The sequence below is a fragment of the Anguilla rostrata genome, chromosome 2, assembly GCF_018555375.3.
Source record: "Anguilla rostrata isolate EN2019 chromosome 2, ASM1855537v3, whole genome shotgun sequence".
NCBI lineage: Eukaryota > Metazoa > Chordata > Actinopteri > Anguilliformes > Anguillidae > Anguilla > Anguilla rostrata.
Window position 1 is genome coordinate 12,543,005 of NC_057934.1, and position 12,899 is coordinate 12,555,903.

The following is a 12,899-nucleotide window of genomic DNA, read 5'->3' on the forward strand; positions in this document are numbered from 1 at the left end:
CAGGAATAGGGGTGAAACGTTGCGAGGAGCGTTCCCCCTCTCGCTGAGGTAATGGGAGATTTGCGGAGGGCCCCCCGTCAGAGAGGTAACTCTTTCAGCACATGTGTGCGCAGAAGTGTCCCACAGTCTCCCTGCTCTACGCTGCAGTGCCTGCCCTCTCGGTGAACTGGCCGGTCTCTTCGCCGCTTCGCTCTGATCCCCCCGCCGCGGCAGCTGTCTCGAAAGCCACGGACACCGTGGGCAGACCCGCCTCGGCCTCTCTCTCCCGCGCGCGCGCGCGGCGCTGAAGCGTCCGCCGGGGGGAGAGCGAGTGACCCCTGTCCTCCGTGCCTCGTTCGGGAAGCCGCTAGGGTTGCGCGGACTCGCATACCGCGGCGACCAAAAAATGACTCCGCCTATTGGGTCGTGTACTTGATGGATGGAGGAGCGTATTGAGTGTCAGCCGTATCAGTTGAAGCGTGCTGCTTTTCCCCCAAAGTTGGAAAAGGGGTCACAGCAACTCGCAGAGCAAACTGGAAACTTGTATTGACAGTATTGGTGTCCTCATAGGTCCAACAGTTAAGCCTTTTTATTTTTTTAAATATGTTGAGCAACTTTATAAGAATAATTTTATACATTTTCTGGTTTGAATGGTTCCAGGCTTTGTGTCTGTGAATATTTTCATGACCACAAGTTATACACCTTCATAGCTCATAATCTTTTTTTGTTTATTGTACCAGATAATTATATTGTTATGCGTTAGATATAACGCACAAGACTCCCAGTTGTGTGGCTCTCCTTCATGTTAACTTACATTTATCAAGGTGGGTTATTTTCACTGGATGAGGTCTTGTATGAGGACAGCGGGGAGAAGGTGCCGGTAGCTTGAAGCCACTGCCTGCGGAAGTTGTGCGTGAGTGTTGAGTGCTGTCAGCCAGCTGGTCATCCTCACTGCTGTGAGGGCACTGTGGAGAAAGTCGAGCACAGTTCACATGCAGGGCAGATGCTACTCAGGGTGCACAGGACTCTTAAGAACAGGGGGTGCACAAAAACCACGATCTCCCCCTCCTAATGTGTCAGGAGGTGCAGGTTTTTATCAATTCATATTTGTAATCACGAGTTGCAAATCTTGATACTTTTAAATTAGAACCTCCAAAAACCTGCTCCATTCACACTATTGAAGCAAAAAAAATAAAATTAAAATAAATAGTTAAGCTATTCTTTAAGTATTAAACACCTTTTCTGTGGAAAATTGAATTTTGACCATGTGCTAAGAAATTATGATGAAATAATCTTACCAAAGACACAAATTTATTCAATGGCCATTGTCTGTATAAGGAGCTTTAAAAAAAACTCAGGGAAACAGTTGTGGAAGATGCAGATCCTGATAAGGGTATTATGTAAGTCTAAGTCATTAATAAGTAGGCAGGTGTATTGTACCTCCTGGACAAAACTGGCATTTCTAACTGTGACAAGAAAAGCCATTACTGAGAAAACTTAATCCAATCCTGTATGCAACAAAGCATTCAAATGAGGTCTTATGGTCAGATGGTCAGTAGTCGAAACATTATGTCTGATGCAAACCCAACACTGACAGGCCACTTTTGTGGAGTGACCAGGAAATTAGTGAGCCATAGACCCATCTCGACCATTAATTCTATCGCTTTTTCAGTTCCTGTTGGCCTCAAAGTGGTTTTGCTAACCAGTTTCATCAGCTTCTCAGTTTTGAGAGACAGCCTGATATACATTTATTTATAGCTATCAACATCGTTATGATTGAATTTACACATCCTCAAAGTAAATGTTCAGTGACTGGATTTCTGTATAATCATGTATGGATCTCTCACTCTCAACAAATTCATTCCTGAGTTGTTTTGAAAACTCCTTGGTCTTCATGATAAAATATTTGCTTGAAGTTCACAACCTGACTGGGAACCCATAATGAAACAGGTGTATTTCATTTAATGTATTTTGCTGAAGTCACAAAATCATCGGTGTGCATTTTGGGGACTTGAAGTATATTCACTTCTATGAACATATACCTGGAGGACACTGTTTTTCAATTATACGTGCACTATTCAATTCAGTTGTATATGAATTAATTGATTATTTCAGTGCTGACACATTGCAAAGTGTTAATGATAGCTCATAGTAACTAGGGTTTTTAAGGTACTTATTCCTGGCATCTTAAAATACCATCATGCTCATTAACATATTTCAAGTCCTGCACTCCAGTAGTACTGTTAATAGTATTGTGTCATACCTGGGAAAACTCCTGGTGAGCTGTCTCTGTGGCTCCAGAGACAGCTTCAGAGATTAGGCCTCACAAAGAGGCTAAAGGCAGCCTACAGCCTCTTATCTCACAGCCCCAGAGAATTCACAGCAGGTCTCCTGAAGAGGATTTCTCTCAAGGATTATCAAACCGAGGGGGGAGGGCAACACCGTATATATTTTTTATTAAATCACAGGGAGAATGGGCTGAAACTGTTCTGTCTATAGAGGCTGGCACCGTCAGATGAAAATTTCCCACAGGCTTGGCACACGCACCTCAATACATTCATATTCTGTGGGGGTGGAGGGGGTCTGTTTTTGAGGGCATAGCTTGGGTGATGACCCCCCCCCCTCCCGCTTTTTATTATTATTTTTTATCAGTTGTGACTTGCTCTGGGGTAAGTTGGTTTTAATTAGGTGAAGTTAGAGCTTTATGTAAAGCATGTGGTGCAGCGTGGATCAGATAGATCCAAACCCCAGCTTAAACACCACTTCGGCAGAAGATAGGCTACTTGCTGGCCCCAGCACAGAATTGTCAATGATTGTGTCAGGAGGGGTGCTGGCATGCAGAATGATTTACTGATGTTTTATCCCATTTTATTATTTTATTATCTTACATTTTATTCTATCCTATTTTATTCGTTTATATTGTGTATATTTCCTGTTGTATTGTTTTATTCTATATTTTCCTGTTTTAACTGTTTATTATTATTATTTCCTTGGTGTGAAGCACTTTGGGCTGCTACTGCTGTATGAAAGGTGCTATATAAATAAAGTTTATTATTATTATTATTATTAATGTACTATAGAATAGAAAAATTTGAAAAAAAAAATGTAGAAAGTATGATTTGCCTGTGCATGCTACATACGCAGATGGTAGCCTTATGGGTTGAACTAAGGGAGCGGGAGTCTAAAGTTCTTTTTATTGCTACTGAAATTGATGGGTGTTGAGAGAAATAATGCTCGTACCTCTCACAACCTTGTGAGGAGGCTTCCTGGCAGGGCAATGAATTTGTAATTGTGCCGCTCAGGACAATGGTCTTCAAAGGGATGGTCCTCACAAATGTGTCAGGGATGTGTCACATCCTTTCGCAAGCTTCTGGCCCCCAGTGCGGTAAATGCCATGGGACTCCATCCTCGTCTGCATTTATGACCGCTGAGGTATTCGCGTGTATAGGATTTTTCAACAGTGTGTAAAAAAACCAAAGTGAACTCCCCGCCACCCATCCCTATCTTTTTCCTACCTTCACGTCTGTCCTACAGGGTTTTTCTGGGGACACCGTCAGTGCCTGGGGTCCACTGGGGTCCACTGTGACAGGGTGATACATGGTGACCAGATATGTGTTGTTGCCCTCAAGTTACACGAAGACTTGTGTATCCCTCCTCCTCCTCCTCCTCCTCCTCCCCTTTTCAGTTCCCCAAATCTCCTCATTAATCTGAAATATCAAAATTTAGCCTTAACACGACAGAATCATTTCAAGGCCTCTCAAATCATTGCAAAGAAAGCGATATGTTTAGAATTTTAAGTACAACTGTAATTTCATGCAACCTAAGAAACATGCTTAAAAGCCATAAATGATGTGCACTATAGAGAATATACTGACATTTAGTGTGACTTTCATTCATGATGTACTACTGCTGCAGATAACAGCATGCAAACATTATATTGAAGAATATATTGTGTAGTGTTACACACAATGAAAAATGCATTTAAGTCACCTTTTGAATATCACTTTTAAGTTTATAATTATGCCAAACTGATAAGCTTTGTGTCAGAACTGTGTCCTGCATTAGGTTCAGCATTTAGTGGTCTTTAAATGTTTTGGGAGAAAAAGGAAAGAAAAGCAAATTAGGCTGTAACAACAGCACAAGTTTGTTTTCATTCCTGAACCAGTTATGCCTAGTGCTGGTTTGCACAGGCTAGTCAGGGCACCAGCCGGCAGTGCACAAACGCACAAGAGTCACGACCCTTTTGTTTGGTTTTTCCTCCTGTGTTCCAGACCGAGAGGAAAGCCACCAGCAGGACCCAGAGACGCAAGTATGAACACAAAACCTCTGAAAGAATGTTATTAAATAGTGGAGCAGAGCTTAGCTCTGCTACAGCAATGCCCTCTGTGCATGGGGAACTCAGCAGAGCCCTAAAACACACACAGGGCCGGTGAATAGCACTGACCAAACAGCTAGACTTGATTTTCATTCGCTGTGACTTTGTTTGTACTTCCAATATGAAGAGGGTTATAAAATAATTACAAGGGTGGGTTGTACACCCTGGGTGTGTGTGTGTGTGTGTGTGTGTGTGTGTGCGCGTCTGTATATCTGTGTGTGTTTGTGTGTGTGTGTGTGTGTGTGTGTGGAGGGCCTCCAAACCTGTCATCCTCCGTAAATGTTGCACGTTCACCTTCTGGGCTTAGTACTCCTCTGGCTTCTCTTTAAATGCAGTGCCTTCGTGGAACTGCCTGCTGTGCCCTGACAAAGTTCATGGTTGAGCTGAACTTTTGAACTTATTGCGGTATGTGACATGGCAGTACAGTCTAAATCAACCTTGCACTGAGTTTTTATAGCATAAACAACAATGTTAATGACACCATGGTTTATTTGCCCTGAGAAACACAAGAGTTCATACATTTCCTTGCCATTTGTCCTCTCTCTCTCTCTCTCTCTCTCTCTCTCTCTCTCTCTCTGTCTCTCTCCTTCTGTCAAAAGCTCAAAAACACTTTTGCGTCTGCCTCAAGGAAGCAGAGAAATGAAAACAAGTCACCTTAAATGCTGATTTAGCAGCGACCGTTTAACATTTTGATGAACTCTACCTGACCTCGCGTCAGAGGCTTCCCTGGAATGAGTCGTATCAGTATTTGTGATGGGAATGAAGCCTCATATCTTATTTCACAGACTTTAGGGCTGGGAGTTCACACAGGCGGGCTGCATCAGACGGAGCGGTTTACAGGCGGAGACTTTGTTTGTAAACTGCCTTCCTAGGCTATAAAAAAGGAGTGGTAACATTCATTGCAGTCAACCATGGGTTGACCCGGTTTACAGATGGTTTTAAAAATAGCTACTTATGCGGGGACCTCAGAGTTCAAACAGTCAGCCAACAAAAAAACTATGGAGTTATGGTTGAGTGCTTTGGTGGAAAAATCAAACCACATTGTCCCCATGTCCCCATTTTTTTCTGGTGTGTAATTGGTATATATCGGTCATATGTGTTTCAGTTTATGCAATATGAATTGTGCTGATAGATGAAGTAACTTACTTAAATAATTGGGTATGCCAGCTTGCTGAAAATGTATTGCCAAAGCTTAGCAAAGTTAGGTCAATTTGCTTTCATGACATTTTCCGTCATTAAAAGAGACATTTTGGAATTATAAACAAATTTATTCTAATAGCAAAACGATTTCTGTTTTCCAGAATATGGTCATCATTCATGCAAAAGTATAAACAAAGTACCTTTCGGTGGGTATGCAACCAAAGAACAACATTACACACAACACCTGCTGTGACTACGTTTGTATGTTGCAGTGCTTAACTGAATGCCAGTCTTTAGTTTGGAAAAGTTACTGAGCTGCAGTTTATTTTTAAATAAATGTAAATGACCAGGAAGTGTAAGCAGTGTGTTGTCTGACCGTATTACCCCAGCTGGGAGGGAAATGGAGAGGAGACAAAGCTCAGATGAAACTGCCATGGGCCTTTGTCAGTCATGAACTCTGGAGGATGTCTGAACTTGTCTTCAGAAGTTCATAGGGACTGACTGGAGGAATGCCGCAGTAACAGATGTTGTCTGAAGCGGCTTGTAATTATCACTCACCTTGACGAATTCTGCTCTAGAATCTGTCTCTGATTCCCTTTGCGTGGCTGGATTGCGCACTCATAAGAAGTGAGCAGAATGGAAAGTGCATCCTTTTGTTGTGCGGTTGTCAGGTGTCGGGCATGTTTATTATGCTAAGAGAACCTTTTCTCTCTGGTTTGTGGCATGGAAAAACAAAACCTAGTGATTGAGGTGTCCTGCTACTGACAGGTGTTATTGTGTGCTCCATGGCCAAAGTGTTTCTGTACCTGTTGACGTTTTCTTTTGCTTTATGAACTTAATTAGTAGTGATTTTAATTAAATAATAGGTGGGTGGAAACTTGTCCATTAGCAAGTGTGCCCATTGTGGCCTTCAGGACCATGGCTGGGAGGTGGCAGTGGAGGATGTCTCATCTTTGAAGTCTGTAAAGGTCTACATGTAACACTAGTAAATCAGTCATTGTGAAATCACTCTTTAGATGACTTTGTAACTGAAATCAGCATCATACATGTTGTATTTATGGCATAAAAATAAGCCTTTTTGACTTTTGAATGAATCATGAACTTGTTAAACGTACCAGGCCCTGTGCACTGGATGCTGACTTTGTGTTCTTTCTATACACAAAGACAGAAATGAACACTGACAATTGGCGTTTGTTGTCCCTTTGCAGATCTGAGCACTGTGCCTCGTTACCATAGAATTATAGATATGCAGGGACTTCTGGAAATGTGGATATTTGGTCGCTGTAAGGCAGCAGGGGTGTGGGGGGAATTGGGACCACTGACCTGTAGGCATAGGGATTTCTCTTTTCTAATAGGTGGAGGACATTTTTAGACCACCTATAGGGAAGCACAAAGGCAGTGGGGGAGAGTTGTACCGGACACTCCAAATTACCTAAGCTGTATGTAGTGTTGGGCTCTCCTGAGACCTGCCGTTAAAGCAGCTGGTGCACTGCATGGATTGCACAACTTGAAATGGAGACTTCCCTTGAAAGTCGCTAGGCTCCCAACTATCTGGGCAGTTTCTCTTATCATGAAATAATCTCTCTGTGTCCAGATCCACCTGGTCACCAGTGGTTATGTTGTTGTGGATTGTCTGGCTGATGTCTATAGGGCTCCTTCAGTGGGTCTGCAGCATCTCTTCCCCTGTCTTAACAGGTATTAAGAGAGTGTCAGACTTACATGGTGACTGACTTGTTTAGTGGTGCATGCTCTTAATGTCTTAATGACAGAACATAATTTTGGTACTGTAACTGAGTATTTGAAAGGATACTGCAATATGTCATGTCATAATTGCTTCTGATTGTTGCCTGACATGTATCCGAACTGCAGTTTAAATAATATCCTAGATTTGAAGTTGAGTTCAATATTTGAAAAGTACTTTCTTGATTGTGCAACTTATCTCAATATGTGGGTCTGACCATCATAAATCTGCTCAACGGTAATTGTAGAATTGTGGACTAGATGTTCAGCCAAGGAATTTCTGTATCTAAAAGAATTTTAACACAGAAATGTATTCAAAAACCTTTTGTGTGCTGCTTGATAAGTGCTGTAAATGTAAATTAACATTTTTTACTTTATTCTAGAACAAGGTGAGCACCAATACCATTTTATCCACTCAGCAGCATCCCATATTAGCCTTTATATATATATATATATGTGTGTGTGTGTGTGTGCGTGTGTGCGTGCATGCGTGTGTATGTATGTATATATAGTTTTTTTTATTTTATTTTATCCCCTGATATTTTGTATTCTGAGCTGAGATAAGCTTCATCACTAAATGAATGAATACGTTATTTTTGGTGACTCATTGCTGCCTTTTTTTTCCTTAACGGAGGGGAAAGGGGGCATGGTTATCATTCATGCTACTATTTCACTGAAAACTGAGAAAACTGACATCGTCTCCCTTTACTGGGCCTGAAGAAAAGCAGCACTTGAACTCTGTCAGGGTGTAGCTGTTTGCAGTTTGCACTGAGTGAAAGCATTCCCCATTAATGTGGGATCCCTAGCTGTCAGGTCCGTCTCTGGCATAAGTAATACGCTTCCATGGTCTGGGGGCTGTATTTGGACAGTATTCAACTGGGGGCAGGAATACCATGATTTTTAAGTCATCTGAATCTTTAAGAAGCTTTGATCTTTGACCAAAATGGAACATCAGGACTAAGTCTTTTATGTGCATTGGACAGGACAAAATGATGTTCCCTTTGGGAAAATGTTCACGTGTCATCAATCAATTTTTCACTTTGTGATATGTTGCTGGAAAATGGTGTAGTATTGCTTTTATTATTTTCCCCATTTTTCTTCAGTTTTAGAATGGCCTGTGTGTCTTTTCACCGCTGTGCCACTGCCCACTTAGGAAGCACACACATAATGCATGAACACTTCTGATGGACATGCCCGAGATCCAGTCATATTTTCCCATGCTACAAGCCACACGGTATACTAACAGGATGGTTGGGGCTTACTGGGGGGGGCAACTGTTTACAATTTTGTGGTAGATGTTATTGTTCCAAGCTCAGGAATAATATAATAATTTTGTAAGCCCTGTTGACTGGAGGTACATCTCTGATAGCTGTTATCCTGTAGGTCAGGAGTGTCAAACTCCAGTCCTGGAGGGCCACAGTGTCTGCTGGATTTCGCTGTTTAAGCACAAGTCTTTGATTGGCGAGTGTCTGCAGACCTTGTTCTCAAGGCCTTAATTGGCTGCTTATTTAAAGGAAAGCGCAGTTACCTGGAGTCACTGTGGCCCATCAGGTCTGGAGTTTGACACCACTGCTGTAGATGTTTGGTGAGTAGCTAGAGGTTGCTGAAGCAACAGTAGCCCAAGACGCTCTGGCTCGCAAACTCACCTTATCCCGATGGGACAAAGCCAGTGTTATTGCACCACTGCGGACTAGCAGTTGTAGCTGCTGAATGACATAGCCCAGAGTTTAATGATCAATGTCTAGGCTGTAGAGCTCAGGCTGCACTTTCCCTTACTGATTACTCTCTGGAGCCAGGACATTGTTTGCTTCCTTATGTTGTTGTTATCACGCACTTCGCAGATTTCTCTTTGTCAGCTGTGATCCAAAATCACAGCCCTCGGGTTCCAAATCCACTTCTTCCTTGCAAGTAATTCTATTGTTTTGCTTGAACATAGACCGGGCTTTGATGATCGGTTATTTGCTGGAGCAAATGACTATAGGGCATCCCACTACTACCATAACAATATAGTAACCAGCATCAGTGTGATTCAATTAATGCAGATGAGTTTCCCCCTCTCGCACCTGAATGTGGTGTTTTTACAAAGCCACTCAGACTTTATTCTTATTATTCTTCGGAATCAATTCCATATCACCACTGTGGACTTTGTAAATGCGTGATGGAAAAGATGGTGCCGTAAGTCAAGCCACTTTGGAGATGTCTGACCATGGGGGCACAAGGTTGAGTTTCAGTACTTTGTACCTTTTCGTGTTTGCTGTGAAGTGCATGAATTTGTGAACAGTTATCTGTCTCGATCGTCTTATTACACGCCTGTTTTTTTTAAATAGATTTTTTTAGCAAATTATCTTTTGAAAATTACATTGCCTGGGATTGAGCACGTAAATTGCCTTCTGCGGCGTAATTTTGTCCGTTTTAAGAACCATTTCTCGGCTCAAATTAATTTGACTTTACATTGACTTTCCAAACACAGATAGATGCAGAAAACCAGTTGGTCTGAAAAAGGAAAATGCATTTGACAAATTTACACCATTTGCCATCACTTTAAAAAATCCAGTATTATCAAAAACAATGAGTGGCCCACCTATCAGTGTAAAGAGTATAGATTGCAAAGGAGATGTGCACTTATTAGATGGGTACTACTTAGGCTGGAGGAAGAATGGAGAATATCATGCCACTGCGGCACCGTGTCTCTTTTATCATTGAACTTTGCCTGACCCCAGGAACCCAGAAAAGCTTTTCCTGATTATAATGATTACAGAGGGGTAGCTAATATATAATCTAATTGAGAGTTTGTGAAAGGACCTGATATGTCTCCGCAGGAGGGCAAGAGTGCATCAGACATACAAATAACGTTAGGAGCATGTTCATTGACTTTCCTGGAAGTCGAAATCCCATTTTCACTCCTGCAAAGGAGGAAAATATCACCATTAATGAGGCCATTACCTGATCATCATCTGTTTACTCTGCCTGCTGTGCGCTGTAATAAGCTTGGTTGGAGCTGTTGATGTCTTCAGTAAGACCTCTGAGAACCAGAGTTTAACTGGGATATTACCACAGAGCCTTATAGCTGGGTGGAGAGGGGACTTGCAGTTCAAGTGATGAACAGTAACAAATCAATGGGGAGAGAAGAAAGAATGTGAGCATTATCGATAGTTTAATTTTATGTATTGATTTTCATTTATGCATTGTATGTGGTTTTTATCAATCTGAAAACTGAATTTTGTTCAGGTACGGATGCAGTAATGATAAGGTTTGTTTATGTTGCTGGGCTGACTTGCAGCTACATATAGGTATACCTAAATCCCATTTGTAACTGGATTGGATATTGACCAGTTTGTTTTAGGTGAAGATTCAGCTGAATGCTCATATGTCAGATAAAATTGAGGTGATATGTTGGGTAAAAATGAAAGAGGTTTGGACTAACACTAGTTCCAAAATTTAGCCTAATACATTACATTGGTGCCCAACTTAAAGGTGCGGGTGAAGAAATAACTATATACAATATTCATTTAGACACTGTTATAATAAATTAGGTTAATTTTTGGAACTACTGTGCAGTATGCAGAATTACTTTTTCCTGCGTTTACTACAATTTTATTCATGCACCTGTACTAAATATTGATATTCATCAGCAGTCAATAGTGTTCTCTTATTTTCTGGTTATATTATGGGGACATTTCTCCAGTCTAGGCTCCTCATACAAAAGAGGAGAACCACCATGTGGTTGCGTTCTTATTTGTAGGTTTATGCCTCTACACATGCCATAGGTGTGAGTTATTTGCCAGTATTTTTCAGAAAGTGAAGCAGGCAACATGCTTACATGTTCCAGGATTTTAGATGATATGTTGTATTTTTGTTTCACACCTGGCCCTACCTGCGGCCTAGTGAATTCACTTCCCCTTGCCACATACACTTGAACAAGTAAGTGTGTGTATTTTGTGTTTTTTCCTGTGATTCCTTTTAGGCCCCATTGTTTTGTTAGTGGTGAAGTCAGACCCCCCCCCCTCTTTAGAACCTAATAGTGGCCCTTATTCCTCCTCCTTGGAACTTCAAATTTACTGTGCTGAATAACAAATGGCACAGTGTGTGAAGCAAGTCCGGCAACAATGTAGGTCCAGCCGCAGTTACGTTGATTTACTCGGCACGATGTTCGGCTCGGGGGACTGAATAAAAAGAAGTGGGGTTTTAAACTTCTTTCATTGCGCCGTAATAAATTCCGTATATGCTCTTGCAAATTCGGACAAAAAAAAATGGCTGGTAATTGAGAGTTGCGGTAAAAAAAACAAAAGTTTTGTTTTCCCCCGTGATGTTAAACAATGGGCGAGGCGGACGTTCTTTACAAGGTGATAGGAGGGAAAAGTTCAGCTGCATCTATCACGGCGGGCTGGACCTGCAGGGATAGGAGGGATGGACATAAAGGTGTCAGCCATGGAGCTGGGAGGGTGTAAATCAGGAACCGCAGACCGGGCCAAGGAATGGCCAAACGGTGCATCTGCCAGCCTCGCAAAACGCCTTGTTCTCCCAATGTCATGCAAGGACATGTCCCTTCCCCATGACCCAGTGTGCTGGGAGACGCCGCCATTCAGCGCTCCAAATGCTGCCCAGCCTCCCCGTCTGAGGCGCTCCTCCGCGTGAACTCTGTGCCACCCCGTCTCCCTGCCCTCACTCTTCCTTCAGCTTCTGCTTGAGATATCGTTCTTTGCAGTTCAATTTCCTGAGTGAAACTCTGGTTTAATTGCAATACCTTTTCTTTCTTTTGTCACCTACTCCGCTGGAATACGCTTTGCAAAGATGGCAAGATTGGGCCTACCAATTTTTTTCTTTTTGGTTTGTGGTTCTAGGTCAAAAGCCACTGTTGCATATCTTTCCATGAATATGAATGTTTATGCACGCAAATAATTAAAATATTAACTTATGGCCTTATTACATGCATCAGAGTTATGTGCCACATCAGTATGTGGAGCTAATGCCAAGGCTTTAACATTTCTCTCATCAGTTTAATTTATGGTTTACCCCATTGCTTCTTGTGGTTCTGGGATTTTAGCCTTCATAACTTTCAGCTGCTGTTTCTTAAAACTGGGTCAACACACCTTCCTGGAGCTTTTTCTTTTCAGTGAGTACTTGAGTTGTTCTCAGCATTTCGTGATTTAAAAAGCAATGGCAATATCAATAATATATTTAACTTTCAGTCACACACTGACTGTATCTACAAATTTGGTGGATTGCATGCTTTCATATTGTGCACCCACAATTATTCATGTGTTAGACTGGCCAACATTACCAAATCTGGGTTTTTGTAGTTTATTGATGCATCTGGAGAAACACTTGTAACCTAGATGAACCCTGCAAGTTATTTTTCCAGATCGGTTGGTCTTAAGCCAACTTATTTGAAGGCAAGCAACCAGTCGTGAAGTCAGAATTTGAGCACAAGCGTGCTCAACATTATTTTGTCCATTTTACAGTTTGCTATACCATTTTATGGTCAAGTATATTATGAGTTTTCCTCTGATTAAGCCATTGAGAGCTAGGATATGAAGGCTAACCTGGAGAATGGACTGATGTGGCAGAAGCACTCATCAGTCCAATATACTGAATTACAGAGGAAACTATTGTGTAAATGTGTTAAGTTTCATTGATAAGTAAGAAACAGTCATGATTCAGTTAC

General features: G+C 41.8%; 1 long non-coding RNA gene across 1 annotated transcript; it reads right to left on the bottom strand.

The window, feature by feature from the left end:
* Positions 1 to 698: 698 nt before the first annotated feature.
* On the bottom strand, positions 699 to 4,707 carry LOC135249476 (uncharacterized). The gene is made up of 3 exons (XR_010328696.1): positions 4,618 to 4,707; positions 3,495 to 3,686; positions 699 to 944 (listed from the first exon to the last, which is right to left on the bottom strand). It is a non-coding gene; the product is annotated as an uncharacterized LOC135249476 (long non-coding RNA).
* Positions 4,708 to 12,899: the final 8,192 nt, after the last annotated feature.